Consider the following 21,646-nt stretch of genomic DNA (forward strand, 5'->3'; position numbering starts at 1 on the left):
ATAACATAAATTTCCTTAGGAATTTTACCTTTTGGAACGATGATTCCTTCCCTTATATTTCGCAAATATACGGGACAATTCATAAGCCAATGTCCCATGCCATAGCAATAATGGCACTCATCTTCAACTTGCTTGAAGTTTTTCCCTTTCTTTTCCTTCTTCTTAAACTTTTTGCCCTTAGAAGCAAGAACTTGATTGCTTGAGCTCCCACTAGTTTCGGCATCCTTCTCTTCCAAAGACAAAGATCATATAGATTTTATGAGGCGGTCTTCCTGAGACCGGCTCACAAGAGATCTAGTTGTAGTAGGTGGTCTAGAAGAAGTGATGAAGTTAAGGTTTCCATCCGAAACTATCCCAAAATGAAGTTCTCTAGTAGTGTTGAAATCATTATTGGAGCAAACGTCGTCAAAAACATTGTGGCAAGACTCAATAGTTATCGGTGTAGTAGCGTTTGATGGATTCATTGTAATGAACTACAAGTATGGAGGAAAAGGAAATATTAACATTTGTTTTTTTTTTTAAATCATACTTGTAAATATTTCAACAAGATATGAATACATTTATATAGTGACCTCTACCCAACTATTATAAATGATTCCGAGATCGAAATTCGTATTAACATGGGCACGGGGTAGCCGATGGAACCCTTATCAATATAACTCGGTGGACTAACTCTTTAATCGATTCTACTTTTAGAACTCTAGGTCAATAAAATTACTTTAATATTTATCTATAGCCAGGAACACATGCGACTACGGTCACGAATACTTCCGTTGAGGTCAGTCCAAATTTCAAATAAATCTGTCCATGATCCAAATTCACATTAACTTGGACACGGGGTAGCCGATGAAACCCTCATCAACATGAATTCGGTGGATAGACATTTATCACCCACTTCCCCTACGTAACAAGGTTTGTACCCCGGGGTGGCCGAGTGCACTCCCTCGCGAAATAGGTTTTCATGGTTTCTACTTTTTGGTAAGGCTTTGTCTCAATTGTTTATTTTTAGCGAGAGTGTTGGAGCTTGTGTCCTCCACAAATTAGTGTGATAACATTTATAAATCTCTTATAGGTTCACAAGGGTATACTTCGTATTTTATCAGTTGATTAACGATTACTTAATAACGGTTGGCTTGCTAGAAAGTTTGACGTTATTATCATACTGATGGCGGTGATCAACTGGTCCCTAAAAGTCACACCTAAAGGATGTGTTTGAGAGATGTGATTATGGAAATATAATCACATTGATGCCTTATATGACTACAAGGTTAGTTCATGTAATTGACTAAACAGTTAGTCAACGTGTTGATGAGACGATTATTTAATGCCAATTAAATAATATTAGCAGAGACGAATTAACTGTCAATTCGTATTTGAATATAATATGTTATATTTAATTAATGTATATAAATGTTAGCTTGAACGAATTAAGTTGTTAATTCGTAATTAAATGTAACCGGTTATATTTAATTAGCTAATTATAGATATCCGATATTTATAGTTAAAGTATATATTATACAAGATTGTCATAATAAATTATTACAGACCGGTATTAATAACTCGACTGCAAGCTGTTGTGTGTAGACTTATTAATACGGAATAAATTAAATGACAATTTATAAATTATACACTTTATATACATTTTGTAAACTACAAAAAATAAGGAGATTTAATCACCTTATTTTGGTAGGTAGAAAAACCGAAATAAGGAGATAATACTCCTCATTTATTTCGGTGGTCAACTACAAGAAAAAGAAAGAAAAATATCTCCCTTCCTCTTCTAATATTTCGGTTATATTAGGGTTCAAAGGAAGATCATTTTTTTTCTAACTCTCTTTTGACCTAGCACACTCTCATCTAAACAAAAACACAAAACCCTAAATTTTTTAAGGGAATTCTGGGATCGATTCTAGCAAGAACAAAGGCATATCTCATATCATCTTGGGTGCAACTGATAGGAGAATATCATTGCGATATTGTTCATAGGCCATATTAGCTAGGACCGAAGGTTATTTCTTAATCTCCCTATTTTGTTTATGCTATTTCATTTATGACTCGTATTCATAAACATAATTTCGTTATAATCCTTATAATTTAAAGGGAAGTATACCGATATTTCCAACAAGTGGTATCAGAGCCAAGGCCACGAAATTATTTTTTGATGATTTTCATAAATTGAATTTAAACAAAATTTGAAGAAAAAAAAGGGTTACGGCTGTTTTTAAAAAAACAAAATTGCCGTGTAAAATTTTTTTTTTGTGCCGTGAGTTTTTTTTTCTGTTTTTGATGTTTATATTTCCATTTTGATTCATTCATTTTGTTGTTTTAATAAGTTAAAATGATTATATGATGAATTTGCAGATGTTTGATTTAATGAAGATTAAATTATAATGTAAATGGAAATCGTCTTGTTGATGATGTTAAATTTGTTTTTGCTATATAGTTTTTGGCATATATGGTTAATCATGTTTCATTAATTTATATGCTAATCTTGTTCTAATAGCAACTATAAACAATTTGTTCATCTAATTTTTTTTGTTTTAGGGCATAATGCCGAAATGAAAAGAAAAATTAGGGTTGTTTTCAATTTTTTTCCAGCCGAGTGCATAAGAAAAAAAGGTTTCTGTTTTTTTTTTGTGTATCGTTTTTTTTACTGAAATGTCGAGAAAAAAAAGGGCTGTTTTGTTTCGGTTTTTGTAGAATTACCGAAAGAGAAAAAAAAATTATAATGATTTCCGTTTTTTTTTTGGCCGAGCTGATAAATAAAAAAAAAAAAATTTCCTGTTTTGCCGAGACCAAAAAGAAAAAAAAAAATTCGTTTTTGTTTGGTTTGTTTTGGCCTAGATTGATTATACATTAAATTTACAATGTATGATAATTTATTGTGAAGCGGTTGACAAAATCATAGATACCTAATTATTTTAAAGAGGTTTAAAGTAATGTGTGATTAATTCATATTATAGGTCAATGTGAATAAAGATTGAAATTAATGTGAGTAATTGAGGAATTGTCACTTAATTTGATCATTTAAATAGGTGGTTTGGGAAATTAATCTACATAATTAAAGAATTATGTCTTGCATGTTTAATTTTTTTAGTTGATGCATTTTTTTTGTTGAATGAATCGTTGAATGGATTTATTTACGTATTTTTGCAATCGGTTGTAATTTGTAATACCTAGTGTGGCCTTAGTTAAATTATGTTTTCGTAATGATGGAAACATAATTTTTAATGTAATTTGAGATCTCGAATCTCCTTTTTATTTTCTTTAAGTATTATGGTTTTGAAATTAGAATGTAAATAGGTTTATTTTGTAATTTAAATTGTAATTTTAAAGAAGACTAATGATGGAGATTGGAGCTCACTCCCGCTACATGGACCACGATGGAACATCAAGACAAGCTTCTCGGGTCCAAGGATGGATTCCAAAATGGTATTTTATGTTCATTTTGGTAGAAAGGCCACACTAGGACTTTATTTTTGTTTTACATTTTACCGTTCTTATTGCTTTTCATTCACATGATAGTTAATGCATCAAATTCCGCCTAAAACCAAACCACCTACTAAAATGCATGAAAATTGACTCATATAGATTGTATGTTAGTTTTCATAGACATACAGATGTCACACATATTTATTAAGCCATCACCTTAGTTTATTCATTCACGCATGCTAGATATTAGTTCACTTAAAATGAATTAAAATAAAGTTGATGGGATCTTCCTCTAAAACGGAAATTGAGACTAGTCTTTATAAGGGCAAACAACTATGAATCCCTTCTTCGTCGGTAAGCATAATATGACCCCTTCTACGTTGGGTAAGTAGTTTGTGTTGACTTAGTTTATCTCAACATTATAGTCCGAAGAGTTTCTCGTGATTATGATGGACTAAAGATAGAATTTACAGAAATTTATCGACCAAGAATTCTAACAGTTTATCAATTTACAGATAATTGAGTCTTGGGATCATTTATATAATTCTTGAGGGAGGTCAATTGTATAAATGCTTGAGTCTTCGCTTATAACAGTTTTGCATTAAGACTTAAAATCATAACGATGCACATGCTTATTAATTTTATTCTTCTTTTCGCAGTGTAGAATACATTTATTTTGATAATACTGTTACAACAAATGGCTGGAAATAACGAAATCCCAATGCCAAGTGCCACACTTGGACGCGAGTCCTGGCTGAAAGCGTTCATGGACCACATGAATCAGTTCACACGTCTGAAAAATGACGGGTCCAACATTGCGGATCGGGAGGCATCATTGCGGAATCTTTGCCATTGCTTGACGGTAAGCTCAAGTACTTAATCGAGCCAATACCGGTAAACCAGGCCCCAATACAGGAGTTAACGAGTCACTTGCTTATAGTGACTTCGTCATGGAAGCGGGTGCGATAAAGAACGTACTCATCTTTGCAATGGAAACCAATTTGCAGAGACGCTTCATTGCCCAAGGTGCAAACAATATTTTTACCACGCTCACTAACGAGTTCTCAAAAGCACCGAGAATCGTTACTTATGAGCATACCTGTCGCTTCTTTGATGCGAAACTCCAGAAGGGCCAACCGGTTAGCCCACACATTCTTAACATGATTGAGAATGTCGAGAAATTGGAGGCACTTGATTGCAAAATCAGTGAGAGCATAGTCATTGACCGTATGCTTCATTCACTTCATGATGGTTTTGCCCTTTTCAGGGCAAATTACTACATGAATGACATGAAGAAAAGTCCTCATGAGCTACACTCACTTCTGGTATAGACCGAGAAGGATATGAAATTGAGTGGGAGCATGAAGCAAGATGTTCTCATGATTTCCAACAAGAATAAGGGTAAGGGCAAAGCTCCAGGCGACCTAACTGGAGGTAAGCCAAAGTTTAAGAAGCCAGGAAACGGTAAGAGTGGGCCTGGTGAGACTAGTGGCTCACAAGGCAAGGCAAAGAGCAAGGGCGGTGACATTGAGTGTCACCATTGTCACAAGACTGGACATTGGAGGAGGAACTGTCCCGTGTACCGTGAGGACATAAAAGCAGGCCGTGTCACTCCTGTTGGTATGTCATCTTATATTCATATGATTGAGATTAACCATGCAAGTTTCAGAACTTGGGTACTAGATATTGGTTGTGGTTCTCATCTGTGTAATCATTTGCAGGGCCTAAGAAACATCACACCTCTCGGAAAAGGTGATGTGGACCTGCGAGTCGGGAATAGAGCTAGAGTTGTTGCAGTCTCGAAGGGAACATATGTAATCCAACTCCCTAGTGGTTTTGAGTTATTTTTATATAACTGTTACTATGTACCCAGTTTATCTAAGAACATTATTTCTGTTTCCGTACTCGATAAAGACGGTTTTGCATTTTCAGTAAAGGATAATAGCTGTATTTTCTCTTTTAATTAAATGATTTATGGCAAAGCAGTTTCCATGAATGGAATTTACATCTTAGATCAAACTACAGACATATTACACGTGAATAATAAGAAATTAAAGGTTGGTGACAAAGATCAAACCTATCTATGTCATTGTCGTATGGGACACATAAATGAAAAACGTGTAAAGAAACTCGTCGATAATGGGACTATTCCCGCATTCGATTTTTCTACATATGGCACGTGTAAATCATGTCTCATTGGCAAAATGACTCGAATTTCCTTCAAAGGTGTTGGAATGCGCGCTAGTGACCTATTAGGACTCATACATACTGATGTTTGTGGACCTATGTCAATTACCGCTAGAGATGGCTATAGATATTTTATCACTTTCACGAACGATTTGAGTAGATACGGATATGTCTACTTGATGAAGCATAAAAGTGAGTCCTTTGAGAAATTCAAGGAATACCAGAACAAGGTTGAGAACCAACTGGGTAGAAAGGTTAAAGCACTCCGTTCAGATCGGGGTGGCGAATATCTTTCAAATGAGTTTGATCAACACCTTAAAGACTGTGGAATCGTTTTACAGTTAACTCCACCTGGAACACCTCAATAAAATGGTGTGTCCGAACAGAGAAATCGAACTTTACTTGATATGGTTCGATCCATGATGAGTTAGACGGTAGTACCTGATTCATTATGGGGTTTTGCTCTTTTATCAGCTGCTCTTATACTTAACCGAAGTCCGACTAAAGCTGTCAACAATACTCCATATGAAATGTGGAGGGGAACGGTCCCCAACTTGTCCTTTATTCGAGTTTGGGGCTGTGAGGCTTATGTCAAGTGGAGACACGAAGATAAGCTCCGCCCGCGATCGGTCAAGACATATTTTATTGGTTATCCAAAACAAATGTTTGGTCATTACTTCTATTCGCCTACTGAACATCGAGTTTTTGTTGTGGCTAGTGCGACGTTCTTAGAGAAAGAATTTCTCGAGAACAAGACAAGTAATAGAACCTTCGAGCTGTCGGAGATTCCAGAACCAACAACCGAGGAACAGATGGAGGAAGTTGTTCCTCCAACTGATGATACGGTTAATATTCCTCAGGAACCTAGGAGGTCGGGTAGAGTCGCTAATCCTCCAGACAGATACATTGGTATGGTCCAAGAGAATGACGTTTTGCTCCTAGAGAGTAATGAACCCGCTACCTATAAAGGTGCCATGGCCTGTTCTGACTCAAAGTTATGGCTTGAAGCCATGCAATCCGAGATGGACTCCATGTATGAGAATGATGTATGTGATCTTGTTGATTTACCTAATAAGGTAAAACCTCTACAGTGCAAATGGCTTTACAAGATAAAGCATTCTATAGATACGCAACCAGACACCTATAAGGCACGACTAGTGGCAAAAGGTTTCACTCAAGTGCATGGATTGCATTATGATGAAATTTTTGCACCCGTAGTTATGCTGCGTTCCATTCGGATTATCTTAACGATTGCCGCTTTTTATGACTATGAAATTTGGCAAATGGATGTGAAAACCGCCTTCTTAAACGGTTATTTGGAGGAAGAGTTGTACATGGTACAACCCGAAGGTTTCATAGATCCTGAAAATCCTAAGAAAGTATGCAAGCTTAAGCGTTCCATTTATGGACTTAAGCAAGCTTCTCGGAGTTGGAATCATCGTTTCGACTAGGTGATAAAAGAGTATGGTTTCACTCGATCGGTCGAGGAACCACGCTTATATATCAAGTCGAGTTAGAGCAAGATTGTTTTCTTGATATTGTATGTCGATGACATACTCTTGATTGGGAATGACATTCATCTCCTATCTTCGGTTAAAGGATGCTTGAAGAACCATTTCCAGATGAAAGATCTGGGTGAGGCACAACGCATACTGGGAATCCGTATCTACCGAGATAGATCACGACGGATGTTATCACTAAGTCAGGAGTCTTATTTGGATAAGATTCTTGAGAGGTTCAGCATGACCAACTCCAAGAAGAGGAACCTTCCAATGACGTCTGGGATGCAGTTAAACAAGTCTCAGTCACCCACGACGCCTGAAGGGATTCAGCGCATGAGTCGTGTTCCTTATGCATCTGCAATAGGATCAATCATGTATGCCATGATATGCACACGTCCTGACGGGCATATGCATTGAGTATGACGAGTCGGTACCAAAAGAATCCAGGTGAAACAAACTGGATAGCTGTTAAAAACATCCTTAAGTACCTACGGAGGACTAAGGATAGGGTATTGACTTATGGAGGAGATACTAAGTTATGCGCAATCGGTTACGCAGATGCTAGCTTCCAAACGGATCGAGATGACTCAAAATCTCAATCCGGGTTCGTCTTTACTCTTAATGGTGCTGCGGTCAGCTGGAAGAGTTTCAAACAGAGTGTTTTAGCAGATTCTACTACTGAATCCGAGTACTATGCCGCTTCGGAGGCACCAAGGTAAGCGATATGGATGCGTCAATTCTTACAAGGACTTACGATAGTTCCTAGTTCGAATGACCCGATCACCATCTATTGTGACAATAGAGGTTCCATCTTCCAGGCTAAGGAGCCTAAGTCTAGCAACAAGTCTAGACATGTACATCGGAAAGCTCACCTGATTCGTGATTACGTGGAGCAAGAAGAGATAGTGATTGACAAGATAGCTTCGGATGACAACATCGCGGATCCTCTCACTAAACTGTTGAATTATGATAAGCATGAAGTGCACATTATTTCCATGGGAATTAAACGTGTTCCTGAGTTGGAGGAGTTGATTATGGATTTGATACATTATCTTTTTCATATATTATTTATAACTTCATCGTTTTTATATAATATTTTGTTTTTCATGTGGATTGTACTGACAACATTGAACGCCACAAAGTGAACTGAATTACATTATATTTGTTTTGGTCCGTAATCGCCCATATGAGCTGATAACTCTGGCTATTACATTGTGCAGTCGATTGATGGTGGGTTCAACGAGCCATAAGTCAAACAGTTGCCTGATCGATCACATATGCAAGTTATAACGATATCTCGTAGGACAATAATATTGTGACAACGTAATGGAGTCCTAAATGTTTAAAAACATTCGGTGCCAGGTCGTGGATTGGACGTCCATTGTGTTCCTAGAGTCGATTCTTTTGACTATCGACTGTCTCTTGAGATTAAGGCAGTTTTGGGTGACTTTGGTTTCTTTCTCATGGTCTGCCGTAACAGGAGGCTAAGCAGATTTTTTCTGGGTCATTTCATACTGTGCTTATATCTGCAGGATTCGAGTTGAAGAAAATATCCAATCTTTATCAGGTTTAGTTATTTCTCAGGGCCACTCCAGGAGTTGTAACTGAAATGCATGGCCATGCTCGAATGATGATTCGTTTATCAGTTAAGTTACTCTCTAGTCGGGGAAACCACTCTTGATATTGATCACTTGTAAAATACGACCTTTGTGAATACGGATTTTGCAAATTGTTTTACATTGAGTGGGAGAAATTTTAGGATATGAGAATCGGTTATCGCACATACACTTGTGACGACAAGTGGGAGTTTGTTGGAGCTTGTGTCCTCCACAAATTGGTGTGATAACATTTATAAATCTCTTATAGGTTCACAAGGGTATACTTCGTATTTTATCAGTTAATTAACAATTACTTAATAACGGTTGGCTTGCTAGAAAGTTTGACGTTATTATCATACTGATGGCGGTGATCAACTGGTCCCTAAAAGTCACACCTAAAGGATGTGTTTGAGAGATGTGATTATGGAAATGTAATCACATTGATGCCTTATATGACTAAAAGGTTAATTCATGTAATTGACTAAACAGTTAGTCAACGTGTTGATGAGACTATTATTTAATGCCAATTAAATAATATTAGCTGAGACGAATTAACTGTCAATTCGTATTTGAATATAATATTTAATTAATGTATATAAATGTTAGCTTGAACGAATTAAGTTGTTAATTCGTAATTAAATGTAATCGGTTATATTTAATTAGCTAATTATAGATATGCAATATTTATAGTTAAAGTATATATTATACAAGATTGTCATAATAAATTATTACAGACCGGTATTAATAACTCGACTGCAAGCTGTTGTGTGTAGACTTATTAATACGGATAAATTAAATGACAATTTATAAATTATACACTTTATATACATTTTGTAAACTACCAAAAATAAGGAGATTTAATCACCTTATTTTGGTAGGTAGAAAAACCGAAATAAGGAGATAATACTCCTCATTTATTTCGGGGTCAACTACAAGAAAAAGAAAGAAAAATATCTCCCTTGCTCTTCTAATATTTCGGTTATATTAGGGTTCAAAGGAAGATCATTTTTTTTCTAACTCTCTTTTGACCTAGTACACTCTCATCTAAACAAAAACACAAAACCCTAAATTTGTTAAGGGAATTCTGGGATCGATTCTAGCAAGAACAAAGGCATATCTCATATCATCTTGGGTGCAACTGATAATAGAATATCATTGCGATATTGTTCATAGGCCATATTAGCTAGGACCGAAGGTTATTTCTTAATCTCTCTATTTTGTTTATGCTATTTCATTTATGACTCGTATTCATAAACATAATTTCGTTATAATCCTTATAATTTAAACAGAAGTATACCGATATTTCCCACAGAGAGGTCATGTCAATTTATTATCTATCACGTTTTAAGTGAACTACGATAATTGTAATTGACACGGTTGATAAACTCGCTTAAAAAGATAATGCATGTTTTAGTTATGGCGATTTAGCGATGCATGCAACATATAAATAAAATGCAAAGCATAAAAAATAAATCCTAGTATGGCCTTCCTAAAATAGTTAATCTAATAAACTATTACAAATTCGGAAACCAACTCCATTGGTCCCTTGAACTTCGGTCTTGGCACGCATCTCGAGGTAACACCGTCTTTAATGGATCGCCTACTGGAGTGGCACCGTTTTCAAAGATCTCCGGAATAAATAAATTACATAACAAATTACATAATTTCCTATTATACATTTGTAATTAAAATAAAATAAATCTATTAAATTACAAAACGGTGATACGAGATCACAATAAATTACAACCGAATCGATATTCCCATACATTTCGGGCAATACCAATTAAAAACTAAGGCCATACTAAGTAAATTACATAATTCAAAAATTACATAAAATAAAATTATGACAATCATAAATAAAATTCAGCATTATAATATATATTAACATGCCCAATTTTATGCTAAATCGCCTTTAAGGAGCCAATATCGTATATTAATCGGTTTTTACGGATTTGCGTGATTTAACCTTTTAAAAATCACAATAATTACATAAAATCATATTTATGTACTAGTTAATTACCCTAACCATATTAGGACTCAAAATTAGTCTCCACTAACATATTGACAATAATTAACTTATATTTCTTAATATTGTTCATAAAAGGACTTAAAATTACAATATAATACCATAAACTTCAAATAAATCATAAAAATTTCAAATAAATTTGAAATTTGAAATTTAAACTCATGAACATTCTAGAAAAATACCATGACACTCATAATGTTCAAAAAATTAGGTTAAAAATTTTGAAAATTATCGAGGAAAAACAATGTTGCGGTTTATCGGATTTATCAATAATAACCATAAAAATATGAGAAAAATTATTTTTATTAACTTTTCACTTTTAAATATGAATTATATGATAAAACGAAATATGTGACGTTTTTCCTAAGTCATGAAGTATGTTTTAGCAATTTTCACTAATTAAAGTCACTATTTATGTTATTTTTCATCAAAAATTCATAAATCATGCATAAAGACTTCATTATAGCCAATTATTTTACACACATCTTTTAAAATTGCCATGTGACAACATACTAAATTTATATGACCATATTCGAAATACAACTCATATTAACCTATTTTTCCATTTAAATTCGATTTTATCTTGAAAAATCCATATTTCGAGCATAAGAACTCATAAAATTATGAAAGAATACAGGTCATCAAAAGATAATATATGTGAAAACATATCCAAAAACCACTGGAAAAAATGAAGTTTAGCTATTTTTAGTCCAAAAATGACATTTTTATCATAAAAATCACATTTTAATGCCATTATTATATAAAATGAACAATAAAAATCCATAAATAAACCAAAATATCCTAAATACATTTTAGGACCAGAAACTTTAACATGCATAATAAATTTCGTGATATATCATAATAAACACAAATTTATGAGTTTTATATGTTAATCGTATAACTCGGAAAAACAATAACCGATTTGCATGCAAACAACCTAAGGCTCTGATACCACTTGTTAGAAATCTATATCTCATTATACTCAACATATTCAAAAATGTTATAATTAATTTAGTCATAAAATTAATTTAGATCTTATGCATGCAAACAAGAAAAAGGATAAAGAAGAAATCGTCATTCTTACAATAAATTTCGGATCAAAGGGCACAAATAAGATCTCCTTCTTACTTGTTCTTGAGCTTTACTTATATGGATGAACAAAGATTCAAGCTTAGAATCTCTCCCAAAGATGAATACCCAAGATAACCTCTTAAAAGACTAATATTATTATTACTAGAACAGTACTAATCTTAATAAAATTGACCCAAAAATATTGTTGGTGCTCTTGTTTATTCGGCCAAGAGTAAGGAGAAATTTTGGAGTTTTTCTCTCTTTTGTTTTCCTTAAGATGTTTTTGAGAGAAAGGCTATTTCTTACACTAGAAATTAGAAGAGTATGAATGAATAATGAAAAATAACCCATTTGATTCTCATAGAGGGGGAAAACCGGTGGGTGTGGGAAGGGTGCTCTATGCATGGGCTTGATTCTCTAACCAAGAATATAGGCATGCAAGGCTAGGTGTAGGTTTCATAATTGTGTTTTCCACTTATAAATAATCAACACAATTTTTAACCTAATACACTCTCTATTTCGGTATACACACATAAAATGGATGAGTCCATTTTATTTGTGATTTTGTCAATATGTCACATGTGACACATTACATGACATCTTATAATTAAAATGTATTTTTAACAATTAAAAATCAACATATTAATAAAATATGTCATTTATAAAAATAACATAGTAATTCACAATTACTTGTACCAAAATGGTTTACCAATTTATAAATCACAACATCTTGTATTTATAATAAATTATTCATTCGATTTCAATTGTTTTAAAATGTAATTTCATCTAAGTAATAAAACAATTCGATCACTTAGACCGTATCTTATTTAATCAAATTATAATGAGACACGTAAATATTACTTCCAAAATCGTCCGTCAATTTTAAGTAATTTAATTAACTCGTATCGTTATACGATCAATAAAATATTCAATTAAGAGTGTTACCCTTTAGGTATGACCTAAGGGGATCAATTGATCACCACCGTCGCACGACAGTAATGTCAAACTCTAGTCAGCCAATTATTACCGATATGTGTGGACCAGTTGACTGTAAAATATTACATCCCACATGTATTCTTAAAACGAGATTTAAACATGTGATCATCATGATCAACAGTTGTGATCGCATTATTGTCGGAGGACACATATTCCAACATAGACGTGGTCAACGAAACGAACGTGACGAGAGGATTACACACAGTCAGTGGATGGGTCAAGGCAGAGATAGGCATGTTGGCTTGGAGAGTAACCGACGAAGACACAAGCGATGGAACGAGGATCAAGCTTATGGCGAGCATATGGCCGGAGCCAAGGGTAGTAAAGGCAACCGAAGTTGCGAAGGTTGTGGTATTTGGGTGAATGACTAAAGAGTGAGGAGTAGGGCGAGTCGTTTCCAAGAGTGGAGGTGGGTAGACGATTGATGAGATAGGTCGCAGTTTGAAAGGCAAAAACACGAGAGGAGGAAGACAGAAGAGTGGAACCAGAGTGTGTAATTGGAAGACCTGTTCCATCGCCAATGACTATTTCGTCGGTACCATCATAGGGATAATGAAGGGAGAGGGTGGACAAGTCGGTTGTGACATGGTGGGAGGCACCACTGTCGAGGATATATTGACCAGTGTGGTCGGAGGGGGAAGGATATTGCAAGGCTGTGGTGTGGGCCTATGGGGTGGTACCGGGGGCGGGGGGGGGGGGGGTGGAGGACGGGGAACCCTAATGTCAGGATATAATTCCTTGAACACAGGGCAATAATACAAAGAGTGTCCTTGGGTGTTACACCAATGACAACGGCCTTTGTACGGGGAGCGAGCAGTAGAGGTGGAGGACGAAGGGGTGTGGTTGACAGAGGGAGCAGGAGACCGTGGTTGATAGTGGGAGGTACAGTTGTGGTAGGGACGGGTTTGGGTAGCATTGACAGTGGCGGGAAAAGAGCTAACAGTGGTGTGTTCGAGGGCTTGGATGGAGAGCTATTTGTGGAGCAATTTTTCGTGTAGTTCCACAAAGAATATAGGGGTATCTCGTGATGACAGACTGGTAGCGTGAGTCGTCGAGGTTTTGGAGAATGCGATCAGTGATGTCTTCGACACTGAGTGGACTACCAAGAAGCGCGAGTTCGTCAATTGTGGCCTTGATTTTGGTGAGGAAATCAGAGATAGAAAGGGAGCCTTTGGTGAGGTGACGAAGTTTTTGTTTGAGTTGTATGATGTAGCCGCGGGAGGGTAGAGCATAGGTGGAACTAAGGGTGTCCAAAAGTTCCTTGGAAGTAGTGGTACGGGTGGTGAGGGCAGCAACGGAGCCTGTAAGTGTCCCCGCTAAAGCACCATGTAGCAGTTTGTCTTGCCGGAACCAATGGGTGTAGGCGGGATTAGGGATAGGAGACGAGGACTTGTCACTCGCGAGGGTTTTGGAGGGAGGGACGGTGGTACCGTCAACAAAGCCAAAGAGGCCGTAGCCAACAAGGAGGGATTGAATTTGTGTCCTCCATTGTCGATAGTTGAGTGAGCCATCGAGTTTTCAACCGAGTAGACATTGATAACAAGGAAAGGGTTAGTCGGATCGTCTTTGTTAGGGATTGTGCAGGCGGCCTTTAGGATCGTTTGGTTGATACCATGTAAGGAGTATATTGAGAGGAGTTTTGTGAAAGCTTGAATAGTATTAACAATATATCGAGGTATATATACAAGTAGCCGGAAGGCTATAAACCCTAAAGGATCTAGGTCGCTAAGATTACAAGCTAACTATAATTACAAGATATTATACTTAAGAATTATTCTAAATGATACAAAGATATTTATATAATAAAATACTTAGCCAGGATTATGCTTATCAGAAACAACTGAGACTAATCAATTATCAACCAAAATGAAAACTAAATAAAAATAAAACATTCCCAAATAAGGTTGGTTCTTGATGAACCAAAACAACATGTCTACAAAGGTTTTGGTCATCAACAAACAAAGAATTGCAGATGGCATGCATGGTAAGGAACATGTAACAAATTAGCAATTTAAAGAGTTTTCTTTTTCTTATATAGGCAAATTAAAGGAAACGTTTGATAATACCAATCATCAATGAGAGTATAGGAAAGCTTGTCATTTAATCTTTTGCTCTAATAGATGGTCACATGAAAGGCCCATGAGAGTATGAAACTGAAATATTTAAAGCAATTTATTAGTCATTAATTAAATTTTATTGTTGAAAATATGAAAAGGTAGGATTACTATTATTATTTTTATTATTAATCTATCTATATTATTAAATGAAACTTTTTTCGAGCGATTACAGAGAGTCCAACTTTTTATAACTTCCTAAATTAATTTTTTAAATGAAAATATATCTTGAGATAACAACCAAGTATGCAAATTATTTTATATTGAGGAAGATAATATTTTATCTCATTATAGTTTATGCCAATACAATTCTAATGGTGGAGCTACTCAAAATACTATCTTTTTATTTATACGTAGGCTTTATTAACAAGAAGTCTAGAACTATGAGTAGTGAACTTTTATGTTTTTGGCCTAATTAGTAGGAATTGTATTTGATTAACAATAAGAGACAAACTTAAAATATTTGTAAGTGTATAAAAATCACGATAATTCAGTAATTTACACCGTATTTGAGATGTAAATTTCTTAAAGCTTTAATAATTTTCTGTTATTTTTATTTTATTCATCCATGGACATGATTTTATGAGTTTTGCTAATCATATTTGTATTGTTTCCACAGAAAGCCAACAACGAGAATGCATGCATGGCTCAAAATTGAAGAGTTGATGCATGGAGTACAATTTGTAATGAAGACGGATAGATACGTATCAAACTAATATTAGATGTGTAGAATGATGAAATTGCTATAGATGAACATCTATGAACCTTAAAGTTAAGGGTGGTGGAGAAAATCAAAGAAAAAAGTATTTTTGTTTTTTACTCCGGCGAAATAAGCAATTTATAAGGGATAAAAAAAAGTTTTATTTTACTAAAACCAAATACAGGTAGAGGTGTTCCTTAACATAACTTCACTTTCATTATTCTCGACTTTACGGAGTAGAAATCGTGGCTATGGGCCTATGATATGATGCTCAATGGTTCATTGTAGGTTTACACTTTTACTTCTTCAAAATTTGATATATTGCCAAAATTAAAGCATAAACCTGATGAGAATGTAAATTTGGAATATACGTTTAACAGAAGAAACTTATGTTAGTTCTATTATAATTATGTTATATGAAATATGATGCTTATTTAATAAACATGTGCATAAAAAAAGAGATAAGCTCCCGATAATGGATACCACACCGTATGAAATAAGATTGTTTTTAGTAAAGATAAATTCCGAGAAAAAGTTGATTATTTTTTAATTATTTTCAGGAACCTAATTTTGTATAGTGTACTAACTTAAAAATATAATCAGTTGGGAAAAGTCCTTTTTTAAAATCCTGGAGTCTTAAGCATGTTACTTCCTCGGATTTGTATATATGACGTTTTTTCGAGGTAAGCCTCTAACTTCATAGAGGTATATTTATTTAAAGATTATAAAAAGGCTACTACTAATTTTTAAAGAAAAACTCTTTCATATAAATATACATAGAAAATTTTATATAAAATAACAGAGTGATCGTTGTTTATACGATACACAGTCCCAACAATTCAAGAGACTTTACTTGAAAGTCAAAGACATTAATATGATTAATAATTTCAAATAACCTTATCAAAGTTTAGTCATAACTCCCTTATTCAAAAGGTTCTTTCTCTTCTTTTAAAATTTTTTTTTTCAAAAAAGAATATTATTTATCTTAAATTAAAATATATCTTACAAAAGAATTACGGAGCAAAGAAGTTAATAAATGAGAGACCCTATTCATTTGGACTTAATGTCACCCCTTTAAATTCAGTTTCAGCTATTATAAGTTCAATTCATACTCATTTTCGCATAAAAGTTAAGCTCCTATAAATTCAGTTTTTCTGTAAGTTAAGTTCAGTGTACTGTATATATCAGCTCAGATCCTATAAGTTCAAATCATCTACAAGCCATATTCTTTCCGGCTTAATTTCAGCTCGCATTCAACTCACTTCAGTTCAATTCAACTTAATTTAGCAAACTTCAGTTCAGCTCAGCTTATACAAATAGGTTCGTGCATCGCACGGGCATTAAATCTAGTTATTAATAATAGAGAATATTAGAAGCCAAAGAAAGTGGAAATGCTCAACCGTAACAGAGTAAATAGTGTACAATTCACTAAAATACGGAGTAATTAACTTTAACTCAATGGCATATTATATTAGCACATAATGTTTTGATAGATGAATAGTGCAATATATTAACACGTGGCATTTAGATAATTGCTCAAATTACCCTTTTAATAATATTGTATAGATAATGCAACGAAACAAATAACAACTAATCAACCCAACATATTACGGACACACCACCCCATGCTTGACTTATTCGATTTTCGATAAAATAATACTTCAAATTATGATAGGTGTAACGACTATTGAAGATAAATAAATACACATAACACTTGGAGCAGTTTTGTGGTTTTATGTAAGTCAGCAACCCCTCCACCTTATCTTATCATCAGATTATATTTTACACAAAAATTCCCCACAACAACAATTCACACAATTAGTTTTAGGTGAGTCCAATTGAAGGGAAAAGAAAAAAATAAATGTCACATGCTTATGTTGACTTTACATGACGGGTAAACATAAGTTGACTTATGTTAACTTTTTGTGACGGATAACCCATCACATGCTCTTCTCCTGGTCAACAGAAGTCAGAAAATGTGACGGGCCACTCCGTCACATGTCAATTTTTATGACGGATTGCCCGTTATATGCTTTGACTTTTGTTGACTTTATGTGACGGATTATGCAGTATTTTTTTAAAAAAAAAAAACAGACTACTAGCCACAATGCAAGTTGTGTTTCAAAACCATCAAAATCTGCAATAAACCGTACAAATACGTCGACCACAAAGTGGGAATCAATCAACAACAACTTTTATATAACACCAAACAATAGGAAAGTTTGTCAAATTTATACAACATTCTAACTTACAAAGTTTTAAGTTTTCTATTTTACACAACAAACTAACCTAAGAGAAAAGCTGACGTGCTGACTACCAAAGCCATGGTTGTCCTCCGTGAAGTCGTCTCTACGACCTGTAGTCAGGCCACCTGATTGAGCACCTAAGGTCTGGGGGGCGTCCGCTCGAACTTCTCAGCCAAAAACGCCTCCTTGTTATCACCTTCTTGCTTCTGGCGATGAAGTTCTTCTCGATCAAGTTATCGCTATGCTCGCTCAGCTTGTTGCTCCATATCCATCTTGCTCAATTGCTATTTCAATTGAGTATATTTTAGTTGCGAATTGTACAATCAAACTAGGTGAGTAAGAGGCAGTAGCGAGACGACTCCAGTTAATAAGATGTACCTACAACTCTGAAGCCGCCGTCTCAGTCTCGAACAACCGCATCTTCCGATCAAAGCCTCAACCGCATCACATTACACGTGGGCCATTAGGCTTCAGGAGCTGTGCTAGTTCGTATGGGGTATATATATAATCCCCAACAACTGCCCAACGGAGTCAGATACTAGTATGCGGATCAGATGTCATGCACAATCGATCCTATTAAAATAAACCGCGTACTTGACCTTACATGGTCCATCAGATGCTTAACCTCGAATACATCTAAAAGATATTGAGGTGGCTATGTCCGAGTGGAACATATGCTCTCATATTGTAATGTATCAACCATTGTTTGGGAGCTTTCACCTTTACATTTGGATACTATTTTTAATAATGTTATGAACTTATGTTGTTGGGTTGAGGATCAACTAAACGACAATCTACTAGAAGATGGTTTTTCTTTACGGTAATTTCCCATAATACTCTTGAAATTTGGCATATTACACATGGTACCCCTCATTTTAAGTTTCTACATATGGTACCCCTATGTTTACCTTTTTCTTTCCCAGAATACCCTTATCAGACTTTCTGTCATAACGTTGTTAGCTTAATCTTCTAAACACTTTACCATCCCTAATCCGTATCTTCTTATTTTACATCTTAAACCTAATCTCACTCATCCCCTCTACCACCACCACCATTACCATCACGCCACCACGCGCGATCCCCCTCAGCCACCACAACCAACGGCACCATCCAATCCCACCACAACTGTAACACCCCAATTATCCGACCAAGATAATTGAAGCATTACCATTTCGGTTTCCCGAGATAGAGTTTTAAAACTCCAATCAAAGAACATTTTATTATTGTAATGTTTAATGAATTACATAAACGTAAAGAAATGAATAAAGGTACAACTCATGATAATTATACTCTACTAGTCAACTATACTTGTCTCGTGACTATCAAAGCCCATCCTGTCTCCCGCGTGCTATCCAAACAACCTGTACTTAACCTGCTCCCCATATGATCGGAAATATCAAATGGATCGATACAGGCCACCCCGGAAATAGGTGAAAATTACACAGACACAACAAATGTAAGTTTAAATAAATAAAGTGTGACACGACTCCTGTGTATGAATACGCAACATGACTATGATATGAATGAAACATTATCAAACAACCGCAACCACGGTACTGGGTGTAACACCCCCTCATACCAAGGTACCTTACCAAGGACTACCCTAGCATGAAAGGCTGTTACCATCTCGGTTTCCCGAGGTTAGTATATCAAAGTTACAAATTCCAAACCACATTTATTAAAGTATAAAAGTTAAAGATTACATTATCTCAGACTAACTCAAAATAAACGTACAAGGTCTCAATACAAATGAAATCCAAGACATCTAAACTCAAAACAAACGGAAGCTAGACTTGACGTGATGACTCCCCATGACTGTCCCATAGCTAAACATCTGCATTACCTGTCACAATCTGCTCACCATCCCCGAATGGATCACCGCAGGTTTTACAAAACAACAACACGGGGTCAGTACTACTCAATCAATATAAGACAACAACAATACAACGGTGATCATCGATCACACAAGAATCGACTACACACCGAAGTGTGTAGCCCCCGCTGATTACCCATCGCAAGGTAATCCTCGCCGCTTGATGGGTGACCGCAGCCCATCCCCACCTAGTCCGGCTCATCAACGAGCGACTAACAATCCCCGTCCCTTAATGTGCACATCCCCTCCCGTGACGGGTTCCACGGAGGGCGAACTAGGGTGTGAAGCCACTCCCGCAAGTGACTCCACCACAATCACACACACACAAGATCACAAATTGTCACAACACCACAATCGTCACAAAGACAACCACACCAATACCGTCACCACAACACCCAACCTCCGATGATCAGCAGATAACAACAATTATAAAACATATGCAATCTCAATCAATTAATCAAGATCGAGTAGGAGAAACCCTACCTTTTCGCAATCCGCTACGCTGCAATCAATCATACCAATGCACAACTAGTAACACATCATCACCTACAACAGCGATAATCAACAATCAACGACATATAATGACCAAAACCCTAAATCCCCAAATTAACCAAATTAGGGTTTGTTAACTTATAAGAATGACAATAGATGAACAAGTATAAGACACTTACTACGGCGATTGACACGGAATGAGATGCTAGAACCCACAATCGACAACCTTTGACTTGGAATTGATGAAGATGATTAGAGGATAATGAACGTAGTTTATGATTTTGGGGTGAAATGATTTTAGAAACTGACGAACGATAATATATAACCTCTAATCATTATAACCAAAATCGCGGAAATAATACCCGTCAGGCCGGATACTCGGTCGAGTAAGGTGTATACTCGGCCGAGTATCCTCTACTCGGTCGAGTATTCACCATACTCGGCCGAGTATTCCTCAAGCAGAACTCAAACAAACTACACTCGACACTACTCGGCCGAGTAGGCTCTACTCGGTCGAGTACTTAGCTTATAAAAATCCGTAGTGTTACAATCTTCCCCCCTTAAAAAGAACTTCGTCCCCGAAGTTCCAACCCAACCTATAAAACATGGACACCTAACACCAGCTCCACTAACCACGCTTACTAGATAACATATCCTCTCGATATTGACTTCATAACATTATCGAATAACCACAAAATAATGTTTCCAATCTTGTCTCACTTCCATAACACTCAATAGCACTCAATACCAAAACAATCCACAAAAGAAGATCAACCATCAAACGGAATGTTACATTCTACCACTCTTAAAAGGAACTTCGTCCTCGAAGTTTACTCACACTTAGGGGTGTTAATGAGCCGAGACAGCTCGCGAGCAACTCGAGATCGGCTCGGTCAAAGCTCGGTCAAAGCTCAGCTCGTGCGAGCTCAACTCGGGCTCGGGCTCGGCTCGAGAGCATAACGAGTCAAGCCGAGCAAACGCTGGCTCGACTCGAAAAGCTCGCGAGCAGCTCGAACATGTGTGATTAGATAAGATATTTCCTCATATGTTGTAAAAATATTTTATCATAATTATATTTTTGTATCATACATATCACATGTCTCATCGATTTCTCAAATATTCTTACATATAACTTTTTGCGCCTTGTTATTAAAAATATTGGAAGAAAAAAAATAAAAAATTAGCAATTATATATGGGCTCGATTTGAGCTCGAATTTGGCTCGAGCTCGCGTTAAAGCTCGCAAGCTTGATAACGAGCACATTTTTTTCAAGCTCGGGTAAGCTCGAGATCGGCTCGAGATCGAATTTTTGTTCTTGAGCACAAGCCGAGCAAGGCCAAGCTCGGGCTCGGCTCGGCTCGTTAACACCCCTACTCACACTCATCAACATCATCATCCAGCTGCCAAAA

This window comes from Silene latifolia, chromosome 9, assembly GCF_048544455.1.
Source record: "Silene latifolia isolate original U9 population chromosome 9, ASM4854445v1, whole genome shotgun sequence".
Classification (NCBI taxonomy): domain Eukaryota; kingdom Viridiplantae; phylum Streptophyta; class Magnoliopsida; order Caryophyllales; family Caryophyllaceae; genus Silene; species Silene latifolia.